The 14,963-nt window shown below is 42.1% G+C and overlaps 2 long non-coding RNA genes across 2 annotated transcripts in view; both read left to right on the forward strand.

Annotated features, from left to right (window-relative positions):
- Window positions 1–11,311, forward strand: part of LOC114565367 (uncharacterized) — a 42,787-nt gene extending 31,476 nt beyond the window's left edge. The window contains exons 2-3 of the long non-coding RNA XR_003693899.1: window positions 1,631–1,748; window positions 11,272–11,311. This is a non-coding gene — a long non-coding RNA (uncharacterized LOC114565367). The remainder of the gene's footprint in view (window positions 1–1,630; window positions 1,749–11,271) is intronic.
- Window positions 11,312–11,555: 244 nt separating this feature from the next.
- On the forward strand, window positions 11,556–14,639 carry LOC114565366 (uncharacterized). Its single transcript, XR_003693898.1, has 3 exons — window positions 11,556–11,600; window positions 12,664–12,736; window positions 12,894–14,639. It is a non-coding gene; the product is annotated as an uncharacterized LOC114565366 (long non-coding RNA).
- The last annotated feature ends 324 nt before the right edge of the window (window positions 14,640–14,963 follow it).

Raw genomic sequence — 14,963 nt, forward strand, 5'->3', positions numbered from 1 at the left:
CTAATATCATTATTATTTGACACAGCTTTATTGATTTTATTTACAGTACGTAAGTGAGAAAGAGGGAGAAAGATTAAAAACAGCTCTAAATCTGATTAAATCAAAAATAATGGACTACTCTATTATGATAATAGACTGCTGTGCAACTACACAGAAAACAAGTTCAATGGTTTATTAATGCAAATTTATTTCAAAACTTACTCTGGATGGTAAATATTTTATATTGCCCTGCCATTCTCAGCTGAACCAAAAACTTAATTTCAGACTCTGTCAGTCATAGATTTGTTCTACATGATAATGGTGTAGCCTGCTCCTTCCTCTAACAATGAAAAAGACATCAGAGGTTATAAATGGGTTTCTTCATTTGCTACAGACTGTTAATATTCTACCAGAGGATGTAGTTTAAAATCAAACAGCCTTCACCAAGAAGAACATAACATTTATATCTCACCCTCTGCCTGTACAGCGTCAGTGCTGAGCAGCAGTGATCACAACTGAAGTGTTGCGATAATGACCTTGCTTCGGGTACTAAACAAAATATTAATTAGATGTTGCAGTGTTTATGAGTCAGCTGTGGTCGTTATGCAACCCAGGCGAGCAAAACAGCCAACTGTTTGGATGTGAATTCACCAACAACAACAAAAAAGCTGCTGTGTACAGCTGTTGTTTTCTTGACACATATTCATTAATAATGTGAAAGCTACGAGATGAAAAAATCAATACGGTAAAAAAGAAGGAGTCTGTTCATTGCATAGCGAGCTTGTTGTGTGACTCTGTGGTCCTGATGATTTTCTTCAGCACCTGCAGTCAGCGAGGAAGCTGTTTGCAGGGGAGGGGAGGCGTTAGAGTAGATAGCATTATGAGCATCCTTGCTAATTAACTGTTATAGTTCCCTAACCAAAGCCTCGGTCTTTCTCTCTCTCTCCCTCTCTCTCCCTCTCCCTATCATCCCTGCCCCTCCTTGTGCTCGACAGTCTGATTTGTATTCAGGTGGCTTCCTCTCCTCCCGGTGTGTGACTCTGCCGAGCAGGTGTCCAGGGCTGTGGCTCAGACAATGATAGGCCGCTGATAAGCTGCCTTGCACAGACAGACTGATAGATAGATAGATAGATAGATAGATAGATAGATAGATAGATACCCTGTGTTTTCTGCTGACAAGAATGCCATGTTTTCAGCTGGTGTTTTGCAGTCATGGAAGGTCATTTAAATGCAGGGAACATAAACTTGCAAATCCCTGTGGATGTGTACTGTAGTCATACACACAGACTGGCATGTGTGGTGATACGACTTTTCTACTATGAATTTGAGCTAAATTCACACATATAATAAAGTTTCTTATGTATGTATGTTCAGTGTAAGTCTCTGTGTTTAAGGGCCTGTTAATCAATTTGTGAGTATTAGCAGCAGGTTCCAATCTTGTGTTTAGAATTTTGGTGGTTGGTTGACCCTTTTGTATGCATCTGGATCGCAGACTTATAGCCTCACAGCCTACCTTTAAGCCCTCTGCCACCATGTCTGGCGGCGCAGTGTTATCTTTTAACAGCTGTCGGACATATGGACAGATCCCACCGGTCGAAGCGGCCAAGTATTCCCCAAGTGAACTGTTCTGTATATGATATTGTGCCTCCAGATCCTGACATCCGGCATGATACCACGGCGATTATCTCCTGTGATCTTTAATAACATCCCAGAGAGGAAGACAGAGTGCAATAAGCTGCATCTGCTGTAACTGGCCCTGGCAGAACAAGGTGAGCGAGAGAAGTAGTGTTAGCCTTGAGTTGCCTGTAGGTTTGCTGTGACAATGAATCCTGTAAAAAAAGTCCTGTACCTCTGTTGGTGCGGTTCATTTTGCAGATGAATTGGGTAAAAAAAAAATAAGTTACTGTTTACACAGTTTTTTATTGGTACAAAGCAGTGGCCTCAGTGCCATTAATTCTCAAAAAAATGTTTAGAGTTTATCACTTTTAAAAAATTAGTAAAGGCTTTGGGTGAACTAATGCTCAGAAATTAATTTATTTTGGGTTCTGAGTGTTGTTGTTTTTTAAAAGCAGTGTGGTCTGCGAATTGGAGCTTCAAGATCAATTTTTTAATTAAACTAACTTTGTGACTTTGGTCATAGGTGCGATGTTTGTGCCAAAGTTTCTTTAACACATTGGGCCTCAGGGTTTTCTCACACCCTGCTGAGCTGCAACCTTAATGTCAGTGTGTGCATCTGGGTGTATAATTGAAAAATTACTACATAAATAAATTAAGGGTGTCAAAGCAATGGCATGGAAATGTGATGTAAATGAAAACTTAAGGAAAATACTGACAATTATGTTGTTGGTTTTTGAAACTGAACTTATATTACAACATGTAGTTTGTACCAGCCATCCATACTTTGAAAAGTGTAAAGTTGATTTTCTATTTTTGAGAGAAGCCGTTACTAATCTTCAAAAAAAAATCCAGTAACTAAGCTAAGGGAGACTACTCTCATTGTTCAAAACGCAGATTGACCCCCTAACCCACACGTGTCAAACTCAAGGCCTGTGGGCCAAATCTGCGGGCATATCAATTTAGGTTCACAATAAATTTCAGCCCACCTAGTTTCTTTTTTTTTGGGGGGGGGGCATTTTTAAGCCTTTATTTGACAGGACAGCTTAGATTTGAAAAGGGAGAGAGAGGGGGAATGACATGCAGCAAAGGGTCGCAGGTCGGAATTGAATCCACGGCCGCTGTGGCAAGGACCGAGCCTCTGTACATGGGGCGCACGCTCTACCAGGTGAGCTACCTAGGCGCAACTTTTGTTATTGTTGTTTTTGTTGCTTTATTTCTGACCTTTTTTGGCACTTTTTTTCTATGATGGCTAAGGAACTTTTTATGCTGACTTTTTCAGGACTTTATGTCGACCAAACTATAAGTGAGAAAGCTATATGAGACATGCAATTTTATTCATGCAGTTTTGATGTCACAACTATACTGTATATAGGCAGAAAGTTCTGCTACAGTGCCGTTACAGTCATTCTCCGGCTGCAACGGCGGTGCAGAAACTCCTGAAACGCTGACCAACAAAGAGACAGGCGCTGAAACGGAGCATTTTAGACAGGGAATACAGATATATTCAGACAGACAGCATGAAACATTAAAGCATGTAAACATGTTTTAGTAGGAAACCCCAAATAAAAGTATGGACCTGAAAATGAACTTAATACAGGACCTTTAAAATCCTTCTCATTATGATGCAAACAAATGTCTTTTCCAGTGCTTCCCTGTGCTCAGTTACACTTATATTTGTTTTGTTCGTAACGTAACACTAATTGTTGTTAATGTAGAAATAAGAGAGATTACCTTCATACAGACATTTTGATTTCAGCTACCAGTCAAAATAAGATCACATAAGGTAACGTGCAGGGTACTTATTTTAATTTTCTATTATTACTTTCCATTATCTCATGTTTGGACCAGAGATGGGTAAAGGGTTGCCTGAAGACCTCTACTTAAAATACGTGCAGATACAGTACATAGAAAAGTGTTTGAGCTTGATTTAGTCAAACTAGGAAGAAAAGCCACTGGATGACATGGCAGGCTGTCTGCATTATCTGCCTGTGTGGAAATAAAAATGGGCAAACAATCAACAACAAGCACTTAACTAACAGTATTGATCATGTTGTTTGCTGAGGGGGGAGGGGGGAAGAGGGTGGTGTTTCTGGGTGATGGCGCGGTTTTCAGCCATGCTGATGGGCTCATGTTTTTCTGCCTGTGATCATGGATGAAGATTCATGGTGGCCATGGCTGCTCCATGTCCGCCACGAATCCAGGACTGATATTTATGTTGACAGCCTTCCTTCTCCCACCAAGCCCGGAAGGAGAATCACACAACCTGTCACTCAGATTGATGTCTCCCCTGACGGCACAAGTTAAAAGGAAAGGAGAAGGTAATGAAGAGAGGATAGAGGATGGAGAATGCTCCCAGGGTTAGAGACATGTAAAGATGATCTCTCGCCGCTGCAGTGGCAATGTATCACATTGCCATTCACAAACATACACAAACCATACAGTAATGTGATGGGAGCAGCCTTGTATAAAGTACTTGAAAGCAATACTTGAGTTAAAGTACAAGTGTCTTACCAGAAAATGACGTTGGTAGAAGTTAGTCACCTTTTAGAATATTATTTGAGTAAAAGTCTTACAGTATCTGATATTTACTGTACTTGAGTATCAAAAGTAATTTTCTGATGTTAAATGTACTTAAAGGTCCCATGGCATGAAAATTTCACTTTTGAGTTTTTTTTAACATTAATATGTGTTCCCCCAGCCTGCCTATGGTGCCCCAGTGGCTAGAAATGGCGATATGTGTAAACCGAGCCCTGGGTATCCTGCTCTGCCTTTGAGAAAATGAAAGCTCAGATGGGCCGATCTGGAATCTTCTCCTTATGAGGTCATAAGGAGCAAGGTTACCTCCCCTTTCTCTGCTTCACCCGCCCAGAGAATATCAGGCTCATTCGAGATGAGCCAGGTCTGCGCAGAATCGATCACCGGTGATCGGCGCCCAATGCATGCCGGTTAGATTTGTGTCCGACTCGATCCCGACTTGCTCTGACGTCATGCACACGTGAGCAACGATAATCTCACGAGATCAAGGCGCCCGCAGTTTTTAGAGCCAGGAGCTGCAGTTGCTCTCCACCAACTTCAAGAGCCAGGCGGACCCAGGGCATGCTGGGAAACGCCGGCCTCTCAGCTGACCTAACAGCTGATTGGTTCAGAATCGACTCAACATGATGACGTTTTATATAAACTTTTTATTGATTTTGAATCGGAGGGATTTTAACTGCTATTTGTCTGATTTAAAAGTTTATTCTGTACAGAACACGTTGTGTGGCTGATAGTTATGTTTAGAAGTCAGAGAGACTAAATCTGTTCAGATTATGGATCATGTACTGTGTGTTGTTAATTAAAATCAGCAACAGATCACATGTAGAGCATTTTGAGAGCTACTCTGTCATAATAAAAACATCTGGAGACTGTGTACAAGCTGATATGTGTCTGATAACATTTTATTAAATCGGAATCGGACCACAGTGTTTCTGTCACTTCCTGTTCAGCCTGAAGGCTGCTGGAAACAGCTGGAAAACTGTCCGACTTGAGAGCGGATTTTTGTCACCGCCCCCGGCTGCTGCCGCCTGCTCTCGTCCAATTTACAGGCGAGGCGCAGTTCATCTCGAACGAGCCTATCATGTCTTTCAAATGAGCAAAGTGGCAGTTGGTCAAGGCCACACCCCCCCTCCACCTTGCCTCGCCCCCTCTCTCCTCCTCAATAGCTTCAGACACAGAAATGGCACATCCTAAGGAAAGCTCATTGTGGGACTGGCTCTAGTGGCTGTTATTCTGCACCAAGGCTGAATTTCGGGAAAGAGACTTCAGATCCAGTTTTACGGGACCACTAAGGCCTATATAAAAGCATCCAAAGAGCACCATGTCATGGGACCTTTAATTATTAGAATTCTGAACTTTATTGTGGCATCCTCTTAGTAAAGCATAACATTCAGGGTTTCCACATCCTTCTTGAACATCAAATTCAAACAATTAAAATTTTTGTGTGAAAAAGAATCTTTCACTCCAGCGTGCGAAAACATTTCATGCAAGTAACGAGTTACGAAGATGCTTAGGGGAAATGTAGTGGAGTATAAAAGTGTGCATTTTATTTTGTAAATGTAGTGGAGTAAACATTTCCATAAACATAAATAACGAAGTCAAGTACAGATACGTGAAAATTCTACTTAAGTACAGTAACAAAGTATTTGTTCTTTGTTACATTACAGCACCGACTGGGAGTTGCACCCAGAGCAATATTGTGTAGAGCAAAGCTGCTCTATTTCACAGAGGATTTGTTGAATATGTCTTTGATGTGTAGCCTGTTCATGAGATGGGGAAAAAAGCATGTAGGGATTGTATATGTCATACAATATGGATCAAATGAAAAGGAAATCAAAAGATGCAGTGTAATGTCATATGTGTGACCTCATTGCATATTCTTGCAATATTTATTATTTGCGATATGGTGAGATGGGCAGCTGCATAGAGTGGCGTAACTGTTATCCAGTCCCATCATCTTCAAAATGGCATGTCGTTTGCTTTTGTAGGCGCGTTATTCAACCACGACCAAGAACATATTTTCCATCTCTGCGTGCTTTGATTTCAGAAATGATTTGTTTTCATATCGGGGCCCTGCATTGTGCAACAGGCAATTTTAGTTGCGTGGCGAGGCCCTCCACATAACGGTGAGAGGAAACGTAATCTAATTTCTAGTGTCATTTACAGGGCAGATTGTTCAAAAGGAGTAATAAACTCCTCTGCCTCCTCATCGCCCTCTTTTCTCATGCTCACTTCTGTCCTTCTCTCGCTCTCTCTTGCCTATTTCTGCACTATTCATTCCTTCAAGAATGCATTAGAAACCGTGCAAATGAGAACAAGTGAACAAATGAATGTTTCATGAATGCTTTTATGATGAGAAAATGCAAATTAGGATGAGTGAATGAATGAATGTTTAATGAACGCTTGTTTAATGAAAAGGACTTATTAACTAGAGCGCTGACTTAGCACTGCACCACAGCCCAGGCCCACCACGCATGAAAGGATCGCATTATATTTTGGCAAGGAGGTGATACAACACATTTAGATGAACAAGCGCCGCTAATCAGTCAGACCTGATTGACAGGACGGCGACATATTGAATTAGCAATTAACTGTCACTTTCCCTCGCCCGCCTCTATTTGTTTTAGATAATACTGCACAAACATATCATCTGATGGAGTAAAATTGGATAGGCTGTGCCAACCGAGCCACATTTTTGGCTTCTGTGGCCGAGCTGAGGATAGAGGCCTCACACACTGAGAGAGATATATCATTCGCCTCATTAGCTGTTGTTGTCATATTTCCCCACATATCACACAGAGAGGTAGAAAAAAATAAACTTTCATTTCACTCTGATGTCCTCAAGAAGGCGCTTGGGAGAGTGAGAATTTGTTGTTTGTGTGCTTCCGTCACCTGTGTGTGTGTGTGTGTGTGTGTGTGTGTGTGTGTGTGTGTGTGTGTGTGTGTGTGTGTGTGTGTGTGTGTGTGTGTGTGTGTGTGTGTGTGTGAACGCCTTCAAATGAGTACAACCTTGGGTGTGAGCATTTGAGTTCTATCTCCGCTTGAAAGTACCTTTTAATCGTAATGTTTATAGCCATTGTTGTGCAACCCCCTCCTCCCCACACACACACACACACACACACACACACACACAAATCTTTATTAGCAAGCGGTTCGCAACAATAAAAATAAACAACAAAAAATTTGTTTTCAACCATGCATTCATTGCAGCCGTTGTTGCTTCAGTACCATGGTCAGCTCACGATCAGCAAGTGCGCAGTAAAAGAATAAATGCAGTAAAAGAAAATCAAAGAATGAAAACCTCTAACTGAGCATTGTTTGAAATAAGAAAGATATACTGGGAAGTGGCCCTCACAGCTCCAAATCTCAGACAGTGATCAGCTGCTCGGCAGTGACAAGAAACAAAGAAAAACGAATACTCTGGCACGTTTCCGGAGACTTTCTACAACTTGTGTGAACAGTTCTGTTTTAAACAGGAGACTAAATAAACACACCCAACAAGTCAACAATATGTCAAGTTTATATTTATTTATTTTCTTACATACAAAACGTATTTCGATCAGACTTGGCTGGATGGGCCAGTGAGTAATATTGGTGTGCCAGTGCCTACCAGGCCCATTGCTGGCTACGCGCCTGGGTTTTAGTACATTGTGTCCTTCAGGTCAGCCAGCGAATGTAAAAATAAATAAATAATAAAAATGGCGCGGTGGCACTGTTTTATAATCCTTGAATGAATTTAAACCTTTCCGCTTTAAACGGAACCGTATTATTCCAATAACCGTCATTATCCCTCGTATTAGTTTAGCGGAGAGAACACGCCAAATGGCAAGGGCCACTCTGTCTCCTATTTGACCTTCCACACCCACACTAGCACTCGCTGCATATGCTCCCTCTCTCTCTCTCTCCCTCCGTCCCCCCCTGCCCTCCCCTACCCTCTATCTACTCTCTCTCTACCCCGTTGCTACAGTTGCGTTAGGGGGAAATGGGGCTTAACAAAAATATTGTCAAACTGCCTGGAAAGCCGAGGGGAGGAAGCTGGGCGAGCATATCCAAATAGCCTCCATTTGAATTGCAAATTTGAGCTCCAAAAAAAAAATAAAAAAAAATAAAAGTGTTGACAGAGCTCAGAGCAGAGGAGAGTAGGTCCTTAATAAAGCAACAGTGTTAACTCTTGGGTGAGCGGCTTCAGAGCGAGATCAAAGCGTTTTAAAACAGGGCAGACTTAAACTTCTTTGGGGGACCTTTCTCACCCATACACCCCTCTCTCTCTCTTTCTCTCTCTCTCTCTCTCTCTCTCTCTCTCTCTCTCTCTCTCTCTCTCTCTCTCTCTCTCTCTCTCAGTTTCCCCATAATGCTGTCCCTTTAGTTGCCAGCCTCTACAATCCCCTTTTCTCACAGCTTGGGCTTTTAAATGAGAACCGCTACTACTTCCTCAAAGAGCATGCAAATGCGCGAATGTATGCGCGACAGAGAGTGAGGCAGAGGGGACAGGAAGAAAGAAAGTCGAGCTTTGTTAGAGATGTCTAAATTGGGTTGGCTTTGTGCAAATCCACTGATCTCTTTCAAATGAAAAGGAAAACATGTGCTTTTGTCCCACTAATAGGCTATCCACAAAGGAGGGATCCACACATAACCCCCAAAAAAAAAAAAAAAACAGTTACACACGTTGGTCACTGGTGGAGACACACAAACACATGCATGTGTTTATCTACATGCTTACTTTACAAGTCACCCATGCTGTTGTTTGAAGTGCTACCACGTAACAGTCTGAGGTGTCTTGATATACAAAAATAAATACTCCTCAAAGTGTTTCATCTTTGAGGGTTCATAACAAAAATCATGATGTGCGAGATTTAATGTATGAAGCTTTAAATTATAATTGAGACACCCACCACACCTGCAACATCCCCCCCTTTCAGGAATATTTCAGCCATTACATTATAAAGATTAAAAGCTACACATTTCTGGCATTCGCACAGATCACACTGATAATTCACGCTCACATATCCCAATCCCCCCTATGGGAACCACAACCAAAAGAAATCTGTCTGCTGTGGGTTCAGACAGAATATTGTGTCCAACCATAACATGACTTGAGACTACACTGATCTTTCCTGAATAAATAATGATGCTCCCATATCGTTTTGTGGCAGAGCCATATTGATTTCATTTTGGATCACAGCCCTGATGAGGATAAGAGTTGGCTGTTAAAAAAAGAAGTTGTGAGGGAAGCAACTGATGGATGCTGAATCTGAAAAAAATACTTAAAAAAGTGTTAAATCATTTAAAGCATCGGTCAGTTCTGACTTTAAACACATTTTGTCATATTATGTGTTTAACTGTGCTTGTTTTTCCCAAAACTAGGTAGTTAATGATACCTAGAAACAGCAAGATTCAAATAAATGCTTACTTAGTAGGAATTCATTTGGTTGGATGTTTTTTTTTTTTTTTTTTTTTTTTAGATTCTTATCAATGTGTTAATTATTTAAAAGTAGGCATATAGAGCCGGTCAATTTTGAACAGGAAAGCTGCAAACATGAAAAATCCAGGGAGTTTACATCACATTCTTGACTTAAATGAATAGCACAGATAACACAAGGAATATAACAACAAACTAGTGAAAACCTGTATCCCTTAACCAAGAAGAATAATGTATAAGCAAGTAAAGAAAACATACACATCAGGTCCACTCTCAGTCCAGCAGTACTGTAGCTTATCTGATGTCTTCCAAACTCTTGTCTAGAGACTCCTGTATTCTGGAGCGCAGCTTTTCCAGGCTGCGTGAAGCGTAATGTAGGTCAGATGTGTGAGCCGCAGTGCCGGTTCACAGCGCTGACCCAGTAACGAGCCCTCTGTCCTGTTTTGATGTCAGCCAACCTTACCTGGCACACGAGGTTAGGTTAGTCCCACTGACTGTGTCGTACAGCGGCAGGAGGAGCGACAAGGCAGCAACATCCAGCTGTCTGATCATCTGCACGATCAGCAGATGAAGGCATCTAGGCCGTCAATGTGTCGACAGCTGGTTCTCAGTGTGTGGTCCAGAAAACCCCAGTGGGAGTAGTGGTTATTTTATATACTTATTGTAAGTAATGATCCACTAGATTTCTGATTTTTATTTGTATTTATTTATTTTAGGGGCGTGGCTGTGGGTGTGGTGATATTGGTGGTTACAGGTACGATCTGTCCACATGCTCCCAAACAAAACCATCATGAACATCCTCATTTTCAGCCAATGGAGCAATCGTCTAAAACACAGTAATGTCTGCTTAATATAAATATATCAAGCATGTTTTAATAAGCATATACAGTATAGTATAGGGCAGACACCGTCACCACATTTAAGAGTAAACCTAAAACTCTCCTAAATAAATGACGACAGCCTCAGCTCAGTTGTAGCCTAAAGTCAACAGCCTATCTGCGATTCCCTGAACGAGGGCGCCTCAGTCAGCCTACTGTTCAGTCTGCACAGATAACTTTGGGGAATTCGGTCATCAGAGTATGGCTACTTTCAACCACTGAAAAGGTATGGCTAATGGAGTGAAAGTTAAATCTAATTGAATGAACACATTAAGTATAGGCTACAGGTGTAGTATCTGTGGAACCAATCTGTGATTCCTGATTACAGTGATGGCAATTATATCTGAATTAGCCTAGCTTATTCACCACGCAGTCCAGTTTTATTGTGCAGCGTTAGACAAAATTTCTAACTGTAGGCAAATGTAACTTATGGGTAGCTAGCCTACGACGAGTTTTTAAAGTGTGCTATTAACAGCCTGCCGTAACGGCTTGAGCACCGCTAAAAATAGCATATAGCACCAGTTACCAGACACTTTCTTATTTTTAACTGTCAATACAAATGAAAAATAAATAATTTTACCTGACGGATCATTGGAGTCATTCATATCAGAACTAAAACACTGGGACAACAAACCCTGACACAGTCTGTTTCCCCATAGATGGATACGTTTCTTTTTTTAAGAAAACAGACAGGTTCAGGTGAGAAAGTATAAGATAAGCCTTTAATATTATCCCAGCAACCCCATATTCACATATGTTATAAATAGGTGAATTTATAACCTGGTAGCCTAAACGATACATTCTCTGTTGATTAGTCGAATACATTTGCCTTCTGGTTGACAGCACAAAGGAGCGAGGAGAATAGAGAGGGGGAAGGGCAGAGAGAGAGCACGATGAACAAGGTAAGAAAATGGCTAGGTAGCCTATAAGACACACACACACACACACATATATATATATATATATATATATATATATATATATATATATAGTAGGACTACTGTGTTTTTGTTTTCTCTTTTATTTAAAGATTATTTTCTTGTTGATTACAAAATGTTTTGTATGTGATTGTCAGTGATATGACAGAGGGAGGGAGATAGAGGAAGAGAGGAGGATGGAGAGAGAGAAGGATGGAGAGAGAGTGGACAAAGAGAGGGTCCTGGAAGAACCAGGTGAGATAGTGGACATATATGGGCAAAAACACTTAAAATATTCCATTCACATTGTATTTACATATGCATTTCATGGAGGACTTGGCTCTTAAGAAAAAGAGATGTTGGATTTTCCCCATCTGGTTCAGAGGCATTATTAGATTAGATTAGTCATCATTTAGCTGTATAACCATATCAGTTTCTATCAATGATGTAAATGAAAAAGTTAAAAATTAACAGCAGAAAAAAACATGAATTATTTTGTCTAAAAATATGTTAAGGCTTATTTTACCAGTTCAAGGTATGTGCAGGGGTGTAGCTCAAAATTCTGGGTCCTGTTGAAATGCATTTTCTATGGGCCCCTCCCTGCATCCACAGCTATTCATTCTAGCATCTTTTTTGGCCCTCCTCACATGAGGGCCCTGGGTACTCAGTCCCCTTTTTCCCCCCAGTCCGACGCCCCTGGGTATGTGTGCTGCAATAATCATGCTTTGTAGTTTCAATCTTTTTTCACAGCAGATGCCTTGAATCTGTTGATCGTTTGTCATAATTGCATGTCTCAATCTGTCTATTTCTTTCCCCAAAACTCACCAGAAGTCATGATTTAAGGGTCAAAAATTAAAAGTCTTAAAACTTTTAATTTAACTGCTTTTAACTTTTCACTAGGGGCTGAGCCCCCCCCCCAAAGGTAGAGAAACAGCTAGTCTGGCTATGTCCAAAGTCTCCAACTCTAAAAGCTATATATATATATATATATATATATATACACATACACATACATATACAGTAGCTCCAAAAAATAAGTACATAATAATTTGAATTCAGTGGAGATTTTGTATATTTAACAAATATGAAATATAGAGATTTCATTTTATATAAATCAATATATGTATTTACATCTTAAAGTTTAAACTGTAAAAAAGTCCCATTATGTCATGAAACAGGATAGCAGAAATAGTTTTAGTGGCTTTTGTGATTTTATGGTACGACATTATGTTTCTAAAAACCTTTTCACTTTTTGTCTGTGTCATGTGATATTAACTGCAAACATGGTCTATATTTGCTGCACGGGGGACAAAAACAGACCGCCGATATGAGGAGCAGTCAAACGCAATGTCCCGAAAAAGGTCAACCTCTCCGAACATCCCTGTGAAAAGGTAAACGTGGGGGTTCATGTGTGTTTCACCATACTTGTTTTTTTCTCCTGTGAAAAATTGAATTGGCAGGTGGTACATTAAGCAGCTTATGTTTAGTTTACGATGATTGCCCTCCCCCTCTTTTTACCTCTGTTTCTCGCTCCCACTTTTCTGACAGATGTCGAGTCTCTCCCCGAGCTGCTCCACCTTACTCCTGTACCTGCCTGCGAGGCTCCACCACGGCTCTGTGTGTTTGTCGACTTAATGCTGGAACAAGGCTCTAATCTGCCATTAAAACAGGGGGAGAGAGAGGCTTACTGGTGTTTCTCTTACAAATCCACTTCCAGAAAACCCCCGTCAGAGATGCTGCACTGCATCCCAAAGGATTAGTGATGGGGCTAGCACCGAGAGGAGAGGAGAGAAGATGAGAGGAGAGCAGAGGAGAAGAGAGGATCATAAAAGGTCAAAAAGCAATGATGTGATGAAGGAAAGGTGCAGATAAAAAAAGGTGAATGGATAGAAGGCTGCAGGGACAGCCTAACAGGCACACAGGACACCTACAGTAGGTGAGAAAATGAAATGTGTGTCTGTGTGTACAGACATTGCATTTGTGTATGCTTACACGGGAACACGCAAGAGACGGAAATGAAAAGGAAAATGACACACGAACGCAGGGGAGTAGGTAGGAGCAAGAGAACGAGGACAAAAGGAAGAAAGAGGTGCTGGTGCTGTGTGGGTGTGCTCGTTGTAGAATGAGGGGTTGTGGGCTGTTACATTTAATATCTGGTATCCACACAGCGTTTACATGATGTGTGCAAATGTCAGTTACCAACAGGTCCCCGCTCTGCGTCTTAACCCCTTTCAACCTGTTCAAATACACAACTGATTTACTCCTGCGTGCTCCCTCCATCCTCCTTTCTTGGCTCAGCCTTTGCTTTAATGATAGCCAGAGAGTACAGCCCTCCTAGTGTCACTGTGATGCAGCCCAGGCATGACTAACACCTTTCTGAAGGCTGTCCATCTGTGGTGGGAACACCGGAGAGCCAGAGCAGGGGTCTGAAATGGAGCAGTCCTGACAGGCAGATGGCTCAGATTCTCCGTGCCAGGACTGTGCCCGGTTCCCTCCACCCACGCAACTCACCCCCTCTTGGCTCAGCCCATCTGTGGACTGGCCTTGAGGGGAATGAACGTGGCCCACCTGGGCTGATGGGGTTGCAGTGTCCATTTTGTTCTGAGTCAGAGGTCCGTCAGAGCCTAAAACACACTTAGCGAAGGAGCAACACACAAACGCTCATCCACGGAGCTGCCCCTCTAAAGGTAAGTGAAGGGATTTTTTTCTTCTTCTCCGCCACAACACTCCCGGCATTTCCGCGGGCAGTTGCCATGGCTGCGGTAAAGTAAGCGACCACCTGTGGGCTCCCCTTCTGATGTAAAAGAAGAGAAAGGCAAAAAGAGACAAATCAACAGACTGATTGACCCAGAGTACCCTGGAATAAATCCAACATTTCCAAACCCTCTGATGTTTCAGGACATTCACGCAGGCAGATAAAAACATCTTGATTCAGCAGACAGGAAAGCCTTTCGTGAGCATGGGCAGCAGATATTAGCCCGGGTCAGAGCAGCCTGAACCCCCCCAAAGCAACTGGCTCCACAGATTCCTCTCCTGCTGGACATCAATCTTCAGAGCTGCTGTCTAGGCAAAGAGCAGATTTGATTTCTCCACTGAACAGAACTCAACCCTTGACCTTGAGTTGCTATGGTTACTGTAAAGCGGGTGGTAGCAGTAGCTGCAGCCCTGCAGGATGCAGAGCCGCTGTGAACATTATAGGAATAGATATCAATTTCTACAAGCCCCTCGCAAAGTGTAAAAGAGTCGGGAATCCCGCTGCTGTCAATAAATTACCTATTTATGTCTGGCCTTGAACAAGGTGACTGTGTGTAATACATGTCAGCACACTGTGCAGCGTGATGCTCGGAGTCTCAGCAGAGGTGGATCCTGTTTAAAAACACAGTCATGTCTGAGGACTGTGTGTGTGTGTGTGTGTGCGTGTGTGTGTACGTCTGTGTACGTACATGTGTCCAAGCGTGTGAATATGTGTTGACTCGCTGCCAGTGTGAGTTCCTCGTGCCAGCACCGCAGTCTGGTGAGGCAGAGCGGCACGTCGGCTGCACAGCTGCGCGCGGGCAGCTCCCATTGGTCGAGGTTAACGAGGTAGAGAGCACATCTGCATCGGAGCAGGCCACGGCT

This window comes from Perca flavescens, chromosome 12, assembly GCF_004354835.1.
Source record: "Perca flavescens isolate YP-PL-M2 chromosome 12, PFLA_1.0, whole genome shotgun sequence".
In the NCBI taxonomy this organism is placed as follows: Eukaryota; Metazoa; Chordata; class Actinopteri; order Perciformes; family Percidae; genus Perca; species Perca flavescens.